Raw genomic sequence first — 16,884 nt, forward strand, 5'->3', positions numbered from 1 at the left:
GACAACTCAGAGCTCGGAAGGCATTCCTCAGGATGGTCCCGACCTTGAACACACCGCCGGGGACAAACTCTCCGCACGTACTTGACACATTTGTGCACATGTCTGCTCCGTTTCAGCTTTAACCAGCAGAATATGCTGTTCCAGCAAAATTTAACCAGATAAAATTGATGATAGCATCTGGGTAACATAATGTGGTTATTTCAGCTAGCCTTGCAGTCTTATCTAATGATAAAAAAAAAACCACAATCTACTTCACATAATAGTCTTTTTGACTAGCTGAGCAGTGCTCTGCACGAAGAGCAAACAAGAACTGATTTGTGAAGCGGATTGGTGTTGCTAGGATTTAATTTTGTAATAGAATTGTGTCTGGGAAAGTTGTATTGCTATAAACATGCATTTCCTCTTATGTAGGTGATCAAGAAAAGTTCTGAAAGCTCCAGTAGAATCCTGCTTTTAAAAAAATGTGGATGCTGTTCAAAGATAGTAAAGAGGGTGATTATATAAGGTCACACAAACACTTTGGTTTCCGTCATTTTCCCTCAATACTACTTTGGTATGAATAACCTCCCCGGAGATTTTGATCTGTATCGACCTAACATCTGTAGATTTGTCGGCTGCACATCCATGATGCCAATCTCCTGTTTCACTACATCCAAAGGAAACGCTGTTGGATTGAAATCAGGCAATAAACTGATTTAAATAGTGGAATAGAATAAATAGTGGAGGCGCAGTAAACTCAGGTTCATGTTCAGGAAACCATTTTCACAGCCTTTGAGTTTTTGTGTGGATTGTGGACATAAAAATGATGGACATTTAATAACAATATTAAAGCCTGGCATGTTATGTATTGGTTTTAAAAATGGAAGATTGTGCATCCTGTCAGACATATCCAAAAGACATGTCAGTCCATAGATAAATACACAGTAATGGATGTTAATTTGTGTTTCAAAGTAAGATGTTGAAAAGAAGAGGAGGATCAGGAGGCAGCAACCACTGCAGCAGCGCGACTTTTAAGCACCGCTAGATAGTTTTTATAGCTCGTCTTTGGTTGTGGGAGCTTTGAATCGGCAGTCAGTGAATGTGTTACACTGGACAACAGACCATGGATTAAAGCTCAGAGATTTTTTTATTACGTCTTTCAATATTTTCTATAGGAACAAGATTTAGTTTTTGCCACAAAGGCCAGTAAGCTGAAGGGGAACCAATAAAACTATCCCCCACATCATTGAACAACCAGGCTGAACCACCTGTGGGTGGATACGTGCGCTCATCATTCTGAGTAATCAAAGAAAAAAAATGTTTATTGTCTTTACTATTTTACTGTTATTGTGACAACTTCTGAGCTCCAATTTTCTGCGGTTGGGTTTCTTGCCATCTCCCTAACCATTAGGTCGGTGGGTTCTCCATCAGATTTAAGTCAGGACTCTGGTTGAGTCTCTCCAAAAATGTTCATCTCACTTTCAGCCTGAAGAAACTGATCATTTTCAACCGAAATCTGCTGGAAGTACACATAATTTTGTGCTCGACATTATAACTTGACATTCACTTATTAGTTCCACATTGATACGAGGTACTTTATTTTGTTGAAACATTTGTTTACTTGCATCTTTATCTGCAGAACACAAAGTAAGGTTGTGAGAAGTGCACAGATTGCAATTACATTTTGCACCAAAGCCATCACTGCTGTTTATGGATATGGATGATTAAACAATTTGATTTAGGAAGCAGAGATTGAATTTTACTCCTCACAATATTACATTTTGAAAGAATAATGTGAGAACCCTTGCTGTGTCTCTCCAGGCTGATTATTCTCGGGGTGAAGTGTTTCACGGGGTGCCTGGATGTGCAGATTGTATGCAGTCATAAGCAGTGGGAATCGTTCCAATAGAAACAGCTGGCACTGATCTGTAATAAAGGAGGAATGCAAACACCATGTCATGTTTAGCAAATACAAACTGATGTCCAGGATTTGTAATGTTTACCGTCAAACATAAGCCGCGTCCCATGGCTTGTTCTCGCCTCCATTTACCAATGACTCCGGTCAAGGTGAGTCAAATGAAGGGGAACAAATCCACCTGGAAGAAAACGCTTTCAACGTAAAGTACGATTCAGAGAAGTGAGGGGGGGACAAAAAATGTAATAAAGTAATTTGTGGTGGAATAAAAAAAATAAAAAATAATTCCCCACTGAGGCTGATCTCAACATGATGTTCTCTCTCACAGTAAGAGGAAAACATCGCAGCATATCAATGTTTTTTTCTCACACAGCTCTCGCTCCCAATCTCATTTTACCACAAACACTTCCTGCTAGGTTTCCACATGAAAACAAGGGGAGAGAGAGAGAGAGAGAGAGAGAGGAGAGAGAGAGAGAGAGAGAGAGAGAGAGAGAGAGAGAGAGAGAGAGAGAGAGAGAGAGAGAGAGAGAGAGATCTTACTTACGGGTTACAGTGTTATTCCAGCCAAAGCAGCACGGTCAGTCTCTTTCTCATTTTTTCCTTTTTTTTTTTTTTTTTTTTTTTTTTTTTTACCTTTATTGTTGTTTCACAACGTGTCGGACCTGAACTTATCTCTTAAAATCCTGGCCCGTAAAGTTCAACGTCAAACTGCGGTTTTAAACCTGGTCTGTTAAGTAACGTCGACTTTGTCTCTGCTGGGAGCAGCAAAGCCAGACACAGAGACTCCTTATCGGGCAGAACCGCCTGGGCCTTTGCTCTGGCTGACAAGGCTGCACAGAGACGCGGATACTACTGGGATCGGAGTAAATATAGAACAACAGGATGGGCTTCCTCTTTTTCTCAGTCCTCCCTCTCCACCCATCTGTTTCTGCTGTTTCAGAAGAGGTCCTGGTCGCACGACCTTTTGTTTAAAAAACGACTTTACAAATCATTATTTTGCGGGAGAACGTCAACATTTTTCTTCCATTTTGAATTTTTTTTTTTTAAAGTAAGCAAATAAATAATAAATCATCGATATACCCTCAGGATCTGTAAGGTTGTTTGCTTTAATGAAGACATGCAGACAAAATTATTCAAGCTACCCAGGCTGTGTTTGGAAGCGTTGAGAACATGGGCAGGTGCCACTCAACAGCAGCGGGGCCCGCTTGTATGCATTGCAGCGTTTTAAACTTGTGAAGATGGATACAAACAGTGCAGCTGAGATGAAACATTAATGAGACTGTGCAAGAAGCTGGGGAGAGGATATTCAGCTGGTTAGAAGGACAAATCATACAGCCGACGATAATAAAACACGGCGTCATGCGTACTTTAAACAGTGAGAGAAAAAAACACAACAATTCACATTTGGGAACACTTAGTTCCCAAGTGACACCACAACCAGAGATCTGGACCTCTTCTCTTTTTTTTTTCTTCTAATTTCTTCAGTTTCTCTTGCCAAGGCTTTGTGCACACCAAATGATAATTTATCCATTTAAATTCAGGATCTTTCCCGTCCAGGACAAGGTTATTAACTGCTAGCTAAAACAGTGAGAAAACGGAGAAAACGCTTTTGTTAACTGGAATAAAGAGAAATGTCGATTAATGGGGAAAAAAACTGTAGCTAACTGGAATTATGTTGCGTGTTTGAAAAACTAACTGAGCCATACCAAAATTGTGCATATAAAGTCTTAAGTTTTGGTGTTCACGGATCTACATTAGTGATTCAAACTCATGTGAAACTGAATATAGTTTTTTGAAAATTGCATCTTCCGTTGAGTATTCATTATGCAATCGCAGTAAAAATACTTTGACCTTTTTGGAATTCTGCACCTAAAAATGAACAAACTATGAAGAAGCTAAAATGACTGAAACTACACCAAAACTAAACAATATTTAACTAACAATAACCAATAAAAACAGGGCAAACCCACTCTAAAAACAAATTAAAACTAACTGAATTAGACAAACAAAAAGTCACAACAAAATGCCACTAAATTATGATGAAAAATCCAAAACTATTTTAACCATGATTCAGGGTCATGAAGGCTCCCTGACCAATCCTACAACGTGTACAGAACCATATTAACCTGATTTATAATTAGCAACTTATCTGACTGGGATGAAGCTGAGAAAACTCAGATTTACGCCAGAGGCCGTCAGGTTCAGAGGTGACAGTCCTCACTACGGCGTGTCGCTTCCAGAATAACAATGAAAACCGAACAAGATACTCCAGGAAAACAAGGCAGGAGATGAATCAGCTGTCATTTCCTCTCTGGACAGAAAACAAACAGTTTTACAGACTGAAACGCAGCTGAACAGGGTGTTTATCTTTAAACTGGAACAATGGCCGAGATCCTATTAGATCTCACATTAGGTGCTCCTTTTTATGGTTTCCCAGCATAGTTTTTAATACAGCCCTAAAAATAGTCGTTCCTTACTGTTGAGACGTCAAGGTATCGCCTGTGTAAAATAACCCGTGCGATAACATTTGATGTGAAGCAGGGATCGCAACCGAAACACAGTTTAGAGAAGCTGTGGCTGTTGACGGCAGCCTTTGTTGTTTTCACGATGTGATGTCGTGTGTCTGTCTGTGAGAAACAGAGAGAACGAGAGAGGGAAGGAGCTTCTCTTCTCCTTACGCCACACCGTGCTGAAAGCTTTTACTGTTATGTCTGAATACTGTTCTACACAGGAGACATGGCATTGGATTAATAATGTAGCCTAATACAGTCTGAGGCCACAGTCTGCTCCTAATGTCTAACGCTGCTTTACATGATATAAAACACTGAATCACATGATATTACAAACTAAAGCTACGACTATTAAAGTTCTTTTTTTAAAATTAAGGTAACAATATAACCACTACTTTCTTTGGTTTGTTCCATAATTTGTAGAAATTATGGAACCTATCCAAAATGTCTCCCTTTGTGTCGGCCATGTTGGTGAGCCCCCGTTTTGACTTGATTATTATTATTATTTTTGTATTTTTTTTACACGTTTCTGATGGTATGAAACAAAAATGACAAACTTGATCTTAGTCTGACCTCTACGTTAGGAAAATGCCTAATAAAAGTCAAACAGAAATGCATTAGAACAAATGTGCTGCGGAGAAAACGGCAGAAAAAAAAAATGTTTGAATGCATTCCCCAGTAAACACTCACTGACTGGCATTTTTCTTTTGTGTGAAAATGGCTGACTTTTTATTTGTTTGTTTTGTCAATTAACTGTGGGGATCCTATGCTCTTCCATCTGTCCATATGTCTAGCTTTGCTGAAACTGATATGCTGCTGTATTACAGTGCTACTGAAAGGCCCAAAGTATAGGGTTGCTAAGCAATAGATTATTTTCTAGGCTATGCCTCCTATTATATTTCATGTCTGATCAAGAACTTTGTTTTCTCTGCATCTTAGAATCTGTCACCTTTCCAATAAATTGCTCTGACTGAGATGTTTTTTTTCTAGTTAAATCATTGAATTAAGTAATCAAGTTTAAAAGAATCCCTTTATAAACATGAATTGTTTTTATAAAGCATTAAATATGACTCAAACACACCAACATCGTCTGTAATTTGCCTAAATATATGAATTCAAAGGTCCAAGCCAGAGAGACCAAGTCTGATTTAATGTGTGAATATTACAAAGTATGACAGTGAATAACATAGATCACCAAGATGTGGCTCATATTGATTATGGGTGATTATTAACAAACGAGTCTCAGCCTCCATTTAATATCTCGGAGCAGCAGATGGATTCCTAAAAAGACTTTAAACAAGCTGGTTTACAGCTGAACAGAATTTGATATTTGCTTTCATGTTGACCTTCTTTCAACCATCCATTTCTGCTGTTTGTTTTGCCCAACTGCGGCTTTTTTTTCCAAGCTTTTTTCTCATTGGACTTTCATAAGATTATAAAAATCTGCCCATGACATCGACACCACACTGTGGGATTATGCAAACGTGACTGACAGTCTGGCAGATCAAAAGTTATAACAGCAGCATTGAATGACAGCAACAGTCGAGATGATTTAATTCAGTGGACACAATCTCCATTGTGGAGAGATGAGCTGAAACCTAAGAAAATGAGTCCATTCTACACTTTCTTATCAAATACAACTTCAGATCGCAACCCCTGTCGAAACAAATAGAATCGTGACATTGGAGGGCTGTCCAATCAAACAAAATCTGTAAAATTGTTGACATTTTATTTCCAGATCAAAAGGCAGATAATCTTTTTCTTATATTTGGAAATATTTCATGCCATGAAGAAGAAATAATAATAATAATAATAATAATAATAATAATAATAATAAAATCAGAACTACTACAGGACGTCCTCTGGTTTTAGGTGATCTTGGATTCTTTGAAGCCTGGACTTGAAAAATAAAACTGAGAAGAAATAAAAATATATTAACAAAAAACAAAAAAACCTAAAACATTCATACATCAGCTGTGGAAGATAGATTCTACAAATTTCTTCTTAATTTTTGCTATTAAGATAGAGATTATAATCTAATTTAATTGTACATTTCCTTTTATTTGTTTTTTTTATTCACTTTGGTCAAGTTGACTTTTATGACGTGGTTAAATTATGATCCCTGATCAAATCAAAATATAACTTCCTGCTATTAAACATTATATAGTGGAGTCCCGTTGCCACATTTCTCCATAATATATTGTGAAATGATTTTTACCAAAAATGCTTTAAAATGTCAATGGTTGATGCAGGAAACATCCCCCCCACACCCCCATGGATACAAAATGATATGTGATCTGTAGCAAATATCCAGCATCAGATGAGTTTTTCTCTGTTGAACAGCTGACTGAGCACTTTCCAAGAGTAGTTGTAGTTATTTTTTTTGATAGGAGTTGTACTTTATTGGATTTTGCATGTCGAGCATATTGAAATTACTAAAGTTATTATTTATTTCAAATGGATAAGGCTTATGAAAACTACATTTGATGGAATCTGTAGCATAAACTTTGCATTACTGTGCAGTCAAAGACTGTTTACCTCTAAAATCAGCAAAAGTATTCACATTCTGCAACCTCTTCAATTTTGCTGTTTTTTTATTTATTTATTTTTTTTCAACTTTTACAACATATTTTATTGGGATTTTATGTGACGTACCAAAAGCGGCTTGTATTTCATTTTGAAGTAGATAAGAAATGGTTTCTGAACGCTTTTACACACAAAAACTCAAATGTATTTCTGGTACAACAAATGACTGAACATCTACCAAAAGGTGACACCCATATTTTCTGAAAGGGCTTTTTGATACACAGGTCCTTCCTGGCATTTTAAAGAGGACAAGAAACATGGATGACATGTTGCTTGACTGGAACCTGGAACTGTAAACCTTTAATAAATTGCACTATTGTCTGACACAGCAGCTACCTGTGAAGGTTCGCACTCATTCAGTTAATCTCAGTTTTGTTCACTCTCCGTAACACCGACTCTCTGATTTGCTCACATTGATTTGCTCAAATGGCTCTGTGACCCACCTAGCATAAAGTGTGTTGGTAGGCCTGCTGTGAGACAAAGTGGGGTACTGAGCTCAAATTAGGTTTCCCACCAGCAGCCAATTTTACGCTTGGAAATAGCTTACAGTAAATATTTTTAGGGGCCGAAACCCAACATGCTCCAATCAACGGGTCCTTTGAAGGAGAGTTTTTTTTTTCCTTCCTCGTTCAGGCTGAAGTGACCCACGTTCTGCTTTGCCTCTCGACTTCCACTCGCCGGAGATAAAACTATGATGTGGCTGATACATACGGCGAGGGGGCCATCTTTTAACGGAGCCCATCTGGGGCGTTTGAAAGAAAGTGCTGCTCGTTGTAGGAACAAAGTGGAGCCGAGCGTGTGATGGATGGGGTGGCGGTGCTTACGAGGGGAGCAGGGAAGATGAGAGTGCAGATTTTTGTTTGGAGGAAGGAGCTCTTTTCCGGCAGTCTCAGGCTTTGGCTCTGACACACTGCTCTGCCTGTTTTGTTTTTTTTTACACCGCACTGGCAATTAACCAACCTCTACTTACCAACCCACCACCCCAACACGTTTTTCTTTTCCTCTCTGTCTAACGTTTTGGCTCATTCCTCCCCTTCTTCGTCCTCATCTTGACTCTCATTCATTGCCTCTTTCCTTTAGATCTGTTTCAAATCCCCTCACCTTCGCCCCCTTTTGTTTTTTTTTTTCATACATCCCCAGTAAAGCATTTTCTTCTGTCTGCCGGTAGTACAGACGGGTGTGGGGTAGGCCTCCAGGTTTCCATAGTGATACTTTGTGTGCTGATGTCATTAGTATTGACGGTGTGTAACTAGGCCAAGCTGTCCGTGCACAGGGACTGATTTTGTTTACCTCAAACTTAAGCAAGTCACTTTCTGATTAGTGCGATGCTGCATACAGCGGCTCTCGACGCTTCTTCTTTTACATAACTTCCTTTGTCTTCTGCTAGCTCACCGAGTTTAATGATTACAACACTGTCGTGTATATTTAAAGAAAAGTATTCCTACCGCTTGAAACTTTTCACATTTTGTTCTACTGCCACCACAGAATTCACCGTGATTTACTGGGATTTTATGTGAACGGTCAAAGTACTACAAAATTATGAAAAGCATCATTTTCTTTTTGGGCAATAAACTGTGAAACGCTGTGTGGTGGGAAACCAACCACACATGCACACTGTGAAACGTGGTGGCGGCAGCATCGTGGCTTTCTTCAGTTCAGGAAGAAAACCAGTCAGAAGCTGCAAAAGTCTTGAAAATTGGACAAAAATTCACTTTCCAGCAAAACAGTGACATTCAGCTGGAGCTGCATGGTATGATTTACAACAAATCCAATGGTAGTCATTGTCCAGGCTTTTTGAAAATTCATGGCACGACTTAAAAATTGCTGTTTATATCCAAATTGACTGCGCTTGACCTGTATCCTAAATAATAATTGATAAAAAAAAAATAATCCACTCTCTAGCTGTGCAAAGCTCAGAAAAAAGAAGTTACAGCTTAAATGGACAAAAAAAGTGGCTCAACACTCTCGTTTTAGACATCAAAGTTTTATTTGCTAAAGCATACATTTTAAACCCATCTATCTCTTTCATTTTACTTCATAAGTACTCCCTACTCTGTGCTGATCTGGTCTATAATAAAAAATCTCCATTAATCACATCGAAGTTTGTGGTTGCATTGTGACATGTGTGGCTCCTTTTGTAAGGCGCTGTATGTAAATGACTTTAATCAATTCTCCCACTGATGCTCTTTTGACTCATGCTTGACCTTAGTGCTGAATGATTTGGTTACATGACTTTTTGTTTGCACCAGGAAAAGATGTGACCGTAGAGCTCCTTTCCCGGCCTGTCACTTCCTGTCCTCCTGGCTTTTTCAGCAGCTTTCCTGCCTGAAAGAAAAGGATGTTCCTCCCTCTGCCCCCCTTTGCTCAACTCGCCTCGGAAATGCATGCCGGGCTGTTTATGTAAACACACGTTTCCTGATAAGTTTGCGCTGACTTCTCAAATCACAAAGCCTCTCCTTGTACATCTTCTCCTTCCGGAAGCTGGTTTTGCTCAAAGCTAACAGGTTCCTACGCCTGCGCTGCCAGAGTAATTAGTTCTGATCAGTTTCTGAAACTAACAATGGACAAAATATGGATCCCTTACAGATGCTGTCACATGCCACACAGGGAGACAACATCTTCTACCCAGGAATGTAGAGCCATTTTGTCCACATCTAAATTTCTCTTTGTGGTTTCCTGTTATAATTCTTTCTTGTATTACATGATTGTAATACAAGATTGCAGATTGCCTCATGTACTGTAAACTTAGACGCTTGGTTGAAATGTAACCTGATGCCACTGTAGATAAACATGGTCAGGTAACTTATATCACGAATAAAAAGGCTTCACACAAGGAATCGGAAAGTCTGGAAAGATCTGGAGTTAGATTTGTTTCATTTTTAATGTCTACATAAGCTCACATTAAAGACAAAGAGTATGATTTTTTTCTTTAAATCCCGTTATCCAAAATCCTAATCCTTAAATCTACATTGCCTTAGGTAAGTAATACTCTAGCATCACATTTCTATGTATCTGGCACTGTGCCATAAGTGATTTGATCCCCAACCGAGCAAACCCGCCATAACGCAGGATTGAAACATTCAGGGTTACAACTTGGAGACACTGTGGTTAACACACTTATGCATCAATGCAAAAAAATAAATAAATAAATAGTCTGACCCAGGTCCTGTTTGCTGCTAAAACCTGATAATAATATAATTTCTTGTCCAGAGGTGCAGATGTTTATGTCTACTGACAAATAATCGCTCATCTCATCATGATGAACGCTCCGAGCGGCTCCGCTGGACGGTAGCCTGACCTAGTTTGTGATTAATTCATCTAATATTTAACTATATTTTGCAGTCATAGGCCAAAAGAGTCAAATATGGACCTTTTTGAATGTTTTACTTCTGAAATAAAACATTACATTTTCTTAGGTATCGTATCAGTACCAATCACTGGAAGTTTTGTGCCTCTGTTACTTTCTTTGTATGGATTACAACAAATACTATTTTTTTGCCATGTTGTTAAAGTTTGAGGCCTGTTCAATCCCTTTCAGCATTTAATAACTGTAGGTCTCTTATGCCTTATGAGCTGATTCACCATCGATCAAAACCAAGGAGGAGTTTGAGTAAATGAGGAGGCTGGAAACGATCAAAACGGGGTCAAAATCATTCAATTCAACATGGCCGACTTCCTGTTTGTTGTAGAACGTAGGGAAGTTTTCTGTAAGTTTTAGGAAGTTTTACCAGTGTACCAAGTCTCATACCACTACGAGAAAGTAAGCTAAATGATAAATTATGAAATTTACACAACTGATTTGTGTGAAATTTAATTTAAAACCAAACGAATATCTAGAATATAATTAGACGTGTTTGAAAAGTTTAGTAAGAGCCTCAAAGCACTCAGAATTTGAAAGGTGATGCTTTCTGTAATTTTTAAAGGCTTACATTTTTCTTCACCTTCAGATATTTAACAGATTTTTTTTTTACAGAGTCTGTGAAGAAAAAGTGACAGAAAACAGAATAGTTCCCAGCCTGGAGAAGAAGAAACAGTCACAGCTTTCTGCACATATGGACACATTTGAATACTTATTGAATTAACCCTTAGCGATGTGAGCACTCTCCTTTATGCAAGAACAGATGCTCCATGTAAGTGGATTACCTGATGGACCTGGTGATCTTAATTGGATCAAATATTGCAGAATTTTGCTTTAATTTATGCATTAATATCATATAATTCCCATCAGACACCCACTCATCACTTGAATTTTTGTCTTTTAATTTCGCATTTAAACCAGTCTTTCACCAACACAGAATAAAGAAGCAGCATGACATCTGTGATTATGAAACCAAAAATGTATTGTGAAATTTGTCAGGATAAATATATATAAATATATTTGATCACCGTCTTTTCAGAATTTTTAGAATTTATTAAAACCAGATCATTTTAGCCATTTTCCACATCAGACATCAGATTGATTTATGCACTATTTGACTACCATGAATGAGTTTGGCAATAAAAACAAGAAATGAGGCATTTGACTGAGGGAGTCTTTGTTCCAGAGCAGCAGAAGTATCTAAATATGCTGTTGGAATCGAGATGATCAGATTTCTTTCCTAACTGGCTAATGGCAGAGGCTCCACATTAATTCAGACTCTTTTCAAATTGTCCTCTTTCATGCAGCAATATGGTTTTTAAAAGAGCACATCCAACTTTGTTGTAGTCTTTCAATGAATAAAATGATGTAATTGGCACATTGTGTTTTTCATTCACCGTTCTGATCGTTCCTACTGACACTTAGACAAACACATCTAGTTTTTGACTAGAAAAATACACGGTACACTGAAGCTTTTAGGAGGAAATTCTGTATTTTTTTTATTAGATTATTTTATTCACCATCAAAGCTTAACAGTGTAATGTTTCTTTCTAGCCAGCTGGTGGTGCTCTAACATTGCCTCCTCACTGCTAAAGCTTTTTGCTTATTAACTTTTTGTAGGACTGTCTGATCTCTGTGTAGAGAAGGAAAGAAAGAAAGGAGAGAAAGAAATAGAAAGAAAGAAGGCAACGAATATAAAAAATGCAAGAAAGAAAAAAAAAGAGTGAAAGAAACAATTAGAAATGGGAGAAAAATTAGCATATACCTAATTCTCAGGTTTGGTGATACAGAACCTGTTTTTGACAGAAAGCCAGAATGATAAACACACAGATGGACACACCGGTTGGCCTTTTGCGAGAAAATCTCCCCTCTTACTGCACCGCAAATGTCCCGATCCCCGAGGCTGCTGCACTGCCCGGGCCTCCTCCTCCTACCAGATCAATATATTGGAGCAATAAAAATTAAGCCCTTTCTAAATGAGAAACCGGCCCGTGGCGATTATCGACATGCTTCTATTAAAGTGGCAAGAATTTATCATCTCTGTTGGAGGGACCGTTCCTCTTCATGCATGTGTTTGTTTGCCTTTAGTTGCTAGAAGAGTGTGGACGGACAGCTTGCCACCCCATGGGCACCACAACTACAGCCTATCTGTGATCCACGCTGGCAGCTGCTCTGCCAAATGGGATTTTCCTGGAGATTACAGCCTATGTGTGACACTGGTGCATGTGTTTGGTTTTTTTTCTCTTTGTTGTTGATAGACTGCACTATTGGAACAATTCTGTGCTCTATGTGTGTCTGCTGGGTGTGTGTGCGTGTGTGTGTGTGTGTGTATGCTTGTGTGTTTTTGGGGAGGAGGGGGTAGCTCCTGAGCCGAGGTGCACTGAGAACATGCTCCTTTGTCACATGGGGCTGGTTGGAACATGACTCAATGGCTGCAGGGAAACCTTCCTGGCAAGCCTTAGTGAACAGAAAAAAGGGGGAGGGAGTGCGATCGGATGACGGGTCAGGGCGTTTCTACACTGCTGCTGTTCTGATCGGTGATGTTAGCTCTTGTTGATTAGATGCTGTCGATTTTAAATGGCGCTGCCCACATTTGCCTGGTGTAACGTCTTTAGTTTGTGGTGGAGAATGTTGCTGCTTTTTGGATGAAATTATCTGAGGTAAAAAATAAAAAAAGTCCATGAAAAAGTCCATAGTATCAGATTCTTTTTTTTTTTTGTCCCTGAATTTGAATTGCAACCACATATTGAAGTTTATTGGGAATTTTATGTGATTTCCTGCGACTATTGAGGAAAACACGGCGCTCCGTCTTTTAAAACAGGGACGGTGTGTTCAGGGCGATGATGTAAAAGTCAGTTTTCTTTCCACACATTGTCATATTGCTTGTGGGCCAAAAGATTTAGTTTTGTTCTCGTCTGGTCAGGACACCTGCGTTCAGAAAAGTCCAGATTTGTGGGGTGGATCTCTAATAGTGTCGACAAATGATCCCCCTCACATGTGGATCTCGTGACGCCGTTTGTTCACTGATGTTTGTAGTTGTGGCATTTTCTCCCTATTTTCAGAAGTTAAATTTGAACACTGCTTTATGATGTTGTCATTGTTTGGAGTATAGTTTCATATTCTTAACCTTGCTATAAACTTCTCTACCAGTTTATCTGTCTGAAGCATTCCTTGCTTTTGAATGATGTTTCTTTTTCGTTTTCTTTTTTTTCACCAGACTGTTTATTGTAAATCTCAAAAAGACTGACTCTATTTACTAATCATTTGACTCCATAAAGTTTTTGTATTTAGCTATGTTGGCGTAAATGTGTTTCTTTGTGTCCTTTCACTTCACAATTATGAGCCGCTTCTTGTTGGTCTTTTCCATAAAAACCAGGAAGTACAATGTGGAAAAGTTCACAGGGTGGGAATACTTTTCTAATGTGTGGATATGTTTTTTTTCTTTCTTTTCTTATGCCTTGTTCTCATCGTGTACGTCTATTTCACAGAGCCTGTGCTTTGTGGAGAGCTGTCCGCGGTGCTGAACATAAGCTGTGCACAGATTCCTGGTTATGCGTAGGGAGGGCGGCGTTGCAGTCACTCACTAACCTGCTTAACCTACTTTCGACGGGCCGGTCTTTCATCTGGCCACATAGAGGAAAGTGCTGGAGGATAAATATAGCATACTTAACACCATAAACAGCGTCAGTGCGAGCCTTCCAGGCAGCGCGAAGGGTCTTTTCCTGCTTCTGCTGCCTCGCCTTCCTCGTCGCTTCCTTTAACGTGCCACTAATCATGTCCTTAATGAAATCCAGCTTTCCTCCGAACATGTTTGTCCCATTAACCCAACTGGTAGAAAATGTGTCGGGATGTGCTTGAACCTCTTTTCTTTTTTTTCTTTTTTTTTTTTTATTGAGATGAATATGAGCAAAAATAATGGCATTGTAAGATCTTAATTGTCCAATTACGTGGGCAGCTGTTTGTGCTGTGTTGCAATGGCAGTTCAATTGCTGTTTCCTAGCAACCAGGGCAGGCACAATGCAACGATTTTCTGTTAAGTGGCATCGTTTCCTCTCAGCAAGAGTACACTGTGTGTTCACTAAACAAATCGTAGCCGGCACTGTGTATGTGCGTGTGTGTGTGTGTGTGTGCGTGTGTGTGTGTGTGTGTGTGTGTGTGTCTGCATGCTTCTTCACCTCTCAGGTAGCTCTGCTTTGTTGCTTGCATCATTGTGGTGCAACATGCATGTTTCCTGATTGGCTTCCCATATGTTTAACACGTGCATCTGTTCATCCTGCAGCAGGACAAATGAAAGAGACGAGCCGCCGCAAATGAAATTGTTACAGTTGATTAATTTTCATCCAAAAAGCTCTGTCCTGTGCTAATCATTGTACACAAATTCTTTTCAATTAATCTATTATCAAGGGAAGCAGGGAGAGTTGGGGTAGGGTGGGGGCAGGGGCTGGAGGAGAATCCAATCCTACTGGTCCGAAGTCTCAGAGCAGTGGAGCATTAGTCTCATCCTGATGTAATTGGAATGACACCAAGAGTAAAGCCTGCTGATTTAAAGACAGCCTCCAGGCTTGATTTAATACCCTTTACCAAAACTATGAATCCATCTTTTTTATCTTTCTCATCCCGGGCTCGCCGCTCTCTGTCTCTCTCTCTCTCTCAGAATCCCCCCGCCCCCACAAACCATCTCTCGCTCTCCATTCACACACCTACTGCCATGCATCTCCATCTGTACTCCGTTAATGGAACAGAAGCGGCGTTTTATGGTATTAAAGAGCCAGAAGGTTATAAAGTTTAAGTGAGATGTTCTATTCCTTTCTGCTCAGTCCTGGTGGCATTTACACACTCGAGCTGCTGCGTGTTTTACTTCAGCAGAGGTTATGATTTAAGAATGAATAAATATCTCCAGGAGGGGGTGAGGGGGGAGCGTGAAGAAAAGGGCAGGATTTAGAAGGTGCACGCAGGGAATGGGCGATGCTTCTTGGAGGTTCGCAGCCCCCTTTAGTCCCGTGACAGATGGACTGCTGGGGCAATCCTATTACCCCCATGTGTTTAGCTGCTCCTAATGCCAGGGTGGGATCCCTGGCTAATGAAAGGCATTGAAGGTTTTGGAGGGAGTATCTTAAGCTACTTAGTTATTATCATTGTGATTTGTTTGAAAACATAGAGACACCCTGAAACTAGTGACGAGGAGGAAAACATAGCACCCGCAACGTCAGCCGGTGCCCTGCGATGCAGGTCGTCTGTGTCAGACTGACTCAGAACCTAAATAGGCTTTACAGTAGAGATTCCTAACAGCAGATTTACCTTTCTTTTAGCAGGGAGTTTTAAATGTGTATTTCCTTTCCTCACAATCTTAAAACATTACAGTTTTATCGCTTTTTACTTCAAATTGTTCAAAATACAAAATGTTACCTTTATATTTCTTTGTCTGCAACTTATATGGAATCTGTTTGACTGTAGATGTTCCCAGAACAGATTTCACAATCATTGTGACTGTGCTTATTATTGCTGCATCAGGATATGTATGTAGGCTTGTGCCCCATTGACTGTTCTTTGAGGTCATTGCTAAAATCTTGAAAAGGAATATTGCGTTTGTTGGTAAATAGCCTGGTGAAAACCAGCCTCTTGTTCTACCATATTTTCTTCGTACAGAGGGTCTAGACTCTAGACTCTAGACTTGTGTCTCTTGACTCCAGGAAACGATTGCTTCCTGGAGCCTCTGTAGTCTGCTCTGTAGTCTGCCTGCAGTTTGGCAATGCCAGACTACAATTCTAAAACGATGCAGAAAATCAACATCATTGTTCAAACCTCCTCCTTCTGTTCGCTGATTGGTGCGGTAGAAATTCTAGTGGAGAAATCCCGCTCAATGGGATGAGAATCGAGCAAAATTGCGCATAAAGACGACGGGCAGGCTAGTTGGTAATGGTTAGTATGGGACATTGGGACAGGAAGTGGCGGGGTTTAACCTCATAACTTGTATATTGGTACGTAGTTTGCGAGCTTTCCAAACATCCGAGTCTCATACATTTGTCCTGCTAACAAGACAGACTGGAACAAATGATTACATTTACCTCCCACAGGCTTCGTGGTTGAACGGTTGGTCAAGCTTATTGAGAAACATGCACTGGGCACAACACCACAATTGCTCAAGATTAAAAGTACTCAAATTAAACACAAGCTTTATAATTAAACCTCTCCAAATGATCAAGTTAAGTGTGTCTTTGCAACTGGAAATAAGGCTGCTGCTGCAGAGATTTGTGATGAATCTTGAAGAATCCTCTCCAGTGTTGTTCCAAATAGTACATGTTGGCTTGGATGATAGAAAGATTTCTGCTAATCACACTTTGCAGAACGTTTTCCTCTTGGAGGACATTCATGTGGTGCAGAAGAGGTGTCTGCTATGGTAAGTTTTGTTTCCAGGAGCAGTGCATGCACAGTTCCACTGGGCATTGCAGGGCGGACATGTAGGTGGATTATTTTGAGCTTGAAGGAGGAAGGAGCTGCCAGTTGACTGTTACAGGGAAAGATAAAATATCCAGGTA

The 16,884-nt window shown here is 39.6% G+C and overlaps 1 protein-coding gene and 1 long non-coding RNA gene across 2 annotated transcripts in view; one reads left to right on the forward strand and one right to left on the reverse strand.

Annotated features, from left to right (window-relative positions):
* Positions 1-16,884, forward strand: part of LOC106921764 (serine/threonine-protein phosphatase 2A 55 kDa regulatory subunit B beta isoform) — a 50,047-nt gene that overhangs the window by 5,008 nt on the left and 28,155 nt on the right. The gene's annotated exons all lie outside the window — the stretch shown is intronic.
* On the reverse strand, positions 1,550-2,730 carry LOC148157133 (uncharacterized). The gene is made up of 3 exons (XR_015764494.1): positions 2,439-2,730; positions 1,983-2,075; positions 1,550-1,905 (listed from the first exon to the last, which is right to left on the reverse strand). It is a non-coding gene; the product is annotated as an uncharacterized LOC148157133 (long non-coding RNA).

The sequence above is a fragment of the Poecilia mexicana genome, unplaced genomic scaffold, assembly GCF_051168715.1.
Source record: "Poecilia mexicana isolate PSO_F unplaced genomic scaffold, ASM5116871v1 scaffold_10, whole genome shotgun sequence".
Lineage (NCBI taxonomy): Eukaryota > Metazoa > Chordata > Actinopteri > Cyprinodontiformes > Poeciliidae > Poecilia > Poecilia mexicana.